Genomic DNA, 3739 nt, shown 5'->3' on the forward strand with positions numbered 1-3739 from the left:
TCTACCACCTCTAGTCATAATTCTAACAGCATGATCATTATTCTTATTATTCAATTCATTGAGCAAATCATTTTGAGCTTGAAGTACTTGTTCTACTTGAGTGGTAACCATAGAAGCATGTTTACTAATAAGTTTAAGTTCACCTTTAACATTAGCCATATAATCACCCAAGTGTTTAAGCATATTTGAATTGTATTTCAATTTTCTACCAAAATAAGCATTAAAGTCTTCTTACTTAGCCATAAATTTATGAAACTCATCTAAGCATGGGCTAGCAATTTTAGTAAATGGGATTACACCTTTATCATATCTGTAGAGAGAATTTACATTTACTACCTGTGTCGGGTTATCAAGACCATGAGTTTCTTCAATAGGTAAATGATTTTGATTATATGTTTCTTCAACAGGCGGTAAATTAAGACCATGTATTTCTTCAATAGGATGTAAATTCTTAACATCTTCAACTTTAATACCTTTTTCTTTCATAGATTTCTTTGCCTCTTGCATATCTTCAGGACTGAGAAATGGAATACCCCTCTTCTTCGGAGTTGGTTTAGGAATAGGCTCAGGAATTGGCTCCGGAGGTGTCCAATTATTTTCATTTGTCAACATATTATTCAATAGAATTTCAGCTTCATCCGGTGTTCTTTCCCTGAAAACAGAACCAGCACAACTAGCCAGGTAATCTCTGGAGGCATCGGTTAGTCCATTATAAAAGATATCAAGTATTTCATTTTTCTTAAGAGGATGATCAGGCAAAGCATTAAGTAATTGGAGAAGCCTCCCCCAAGCTTGTGGGAGACTCTCTTCTTCAATTTGCACAAAATTACATATATCCCTTAAAGAAGCTTGTTTCTTATGAGCAGGGAAATATTTAGCAGAGAAGTAATAAATCATATCCTGGGGACTACACACACAACCAGGATCAAGAGAATTAAACCATATCTTAGCATCACCCTTTAATGAGAACGGAAATATTTTAAGGATATAAAGGTAGCAAGTTCTCTCATCTTTAGTGAACAAGGTAGCTATATCATTCAGTTTAGTAACATGCGCCACAACAGTTTCAGATTCATAACCATGAAAAGGATCAGATTCAACCAAAGTAATTATATCAGGACCAACAGAGAATTCATAATCCTTATCAGTAACAAAGATAGGTGAAGTAGCAAAAGCAGGGTCAGGTTTCATTCTAGCATTTAGAGATTGTTTACTCCATTTAGCTAATAATCTTTTAAGTTTAGTTCTATTTCTACAAGCTAAAATAGCTAAAGAAGCATCTTGATCAAAAACATAACCCTTAGGAATGACAAGTGGTTCTTCATCATCACTTTCATCAATATCATCTGATTCAGTATTTTCAATTTCTCTAGCCCTAGCAAGTTGTTCATCAAGAAAAGCACTAAGTGGCATAGTAGTATCAGGCATAGTGGTAGTTTCATCATAAGTATCATGCATAGCTGAAGTGGCATCATCAATATCAGAACGAATAGCAGAAGCAGGTGTAGGTGTCGCAAGCTTACTCAAAACAGAAGGTGAATCAAGTGCAGAGCTAGATGGCAGTTCCTTACCTCCCCTCGTAGTTGATGGATAGATCTTGATTTTTGGATCTCTCAAGTTCTTCATAATGAGAAGCAGATATATATCCCAAGAGACTCAAAGAATAGAGATATGCTCCCCGGCAACTGCGCCAGAAAATAGTCTTGATAACCCACAAGTATAGGGGATCGCAACAGTTTTAGAGGGTAGAGTATTCAATCCAAATTTATTGATTCGACACAAGGGGAACCAAAGAATATTCTCAAGTATTAGCAGCTGAGTTGTCAATTCAACCACACCTGGAAACATAATATTTGCAGCAAAGTGTTTAGTAGCAAAGTAATATGATAGTGATGATAACGGTAGCAAAAGGTAACAATAGTAGAAGTAATGTTTTTGGTATTTTGTAGTGATGATAGCAATAGCAATGGAAAAGTAAATAAGCGAAGAACAATATATGGAAAGCTCGTAGGAAATGGATCGGTGATGGACAATTATGCTGGATGCGGTTCATCATGTAACAGTCATAACCTAGGATGACACAGAACTAGCTCCAGTTCATTGATATAATGTAGGCATGTATTCCGAGCATAGTCATACGTGCTTATGGAAAAGAACTTGCATGACATCTTTTGTCCTACCCTCCCATTGCAGCTGGGTCCTTACGGAAACTAAGGGATATTAAGGCCTCCTTTTAATAGAGAACCAGAACAAAGCATTAACACATAGTGAATACATGAACTCCTCAAACTACAGTCATCACCGGTAAGTATCCCGATTACTGTCACTTCGGGGTTAACGAATCATAACACATAATAGGTGACTATAGACTTGCAAGATAGGATCAAGAACACTCATATATTGATGAAAACATAATAGGTTCACATCTCCGGAGCCCCGAACGGACTCCAGATCAGCCCTACCGAGAGGTTTTAGGGCTTGGCGGCGGCTCCGTATCGTAAAACGTGATGATTTCTTCTCTCTGATTTTTTTTCTCCCCGAAACTCAATATATGGAGGTGGAGTTGGAGTCAGAGAGAGAACAGGGGGCCCACGAGGTAGGGGGGCGCGCCATAGCGGGGCAGGCTCGCCCCCCACCCTCGTGGCAAGGTGGTGGCCCCCCTGGCCTTCATATTTTGCAAGTATTTTTCTTATTTTCTGAAAGTGGCTCCGTGAAGTTTCAGGTCATTCCGAGAACGTTTGCTCCTGCACATAAATAACACCATGGTAATTCTGCTAAAAACAGCGTCAGTCCGGGTTAGTTCCATTCAAATGATGCAAGTTAGAGTCCAAAACAAGAGCAAAAGTGTTTGGAAAAGTAGATACGTTGGAGACGTATCAACAGTCGGGGGCCGTCGGGAACGCAGGCCCACCACTACCTGGATGGAACCACCTGCCCCTTCAGCCCCCACATTGGAATCACATGCGGGTACTCTATGAGCCGACCCGACTTTAGTCATCACTTGTATAGTATGTATGTATGTATGTAAGTATATACTTGTGATCACCTCCCGAGTGATCATGACCCGATAGTATAACATGGTAGGCGGACAAGAATGTAGGGCCACTGATGATAAACTAGCATCCTATACTAAGCATTTAGGATTGCAAGTAAGGTATCAACAACTGTAGCAACAATGATAGGCTATGCAACAGAATAGGATTAACCGGAAACAGTAACATGCTACACTACTCTAATTCATGCAGTAGAGAGAAGAATAGGCGATATCGAGTTGATCAAGGGGAGCTTGCCTGGTTGCTCTGGCAAGAAGAAGGGGTCCTCGACACCGTAGTCGAACTGGGGTCGCCGACAATCTCAGGGTTTACCAAAAAGAAGTAACGGAGAGAGAACACGATAAATAACAGAGCAATCAAAGCATCACCAAGCATAACGTGCCAATACGCGGTGCTAGGGGGTGCCCTAACGCGGTAGTAGGCGATACGGGCGAAGGGGGAAAATATCCGGAAAAGTATTCCCGGTGTTTCGCGTTTTTCGACAGATGAACCGGAGGGGAAAAGTTGCAGGTTCACTATGCTAGGGACGTGTAGTGAATGAATGGACTATGAATTCGGATTCGTCTCGTCGTTCTGAGCAACTTTCATGTACAAAGTATTTTCATCCGAATTATAGTTTATTTTATATAATTGTATGAAGTTTTAAACATTTCTGAAATCCTGGAATTAAATTTAACCCGAATTAA

This window comes from Triticum urartu, chromosome 1A, assembly GCF_056163025.1.
Source record: "Triticum urartu cultivar PI428250 chromosome 1A, HENAU_Tu73, whole genome shotgun sequence".
Taxonomy (NCBI): domain Eukaryota; kingdom Viridiplantae; phylum Streptophyta; class Magnoliopsida; order Poales; family Poaceae; genus Triticum; species Triticum urartu.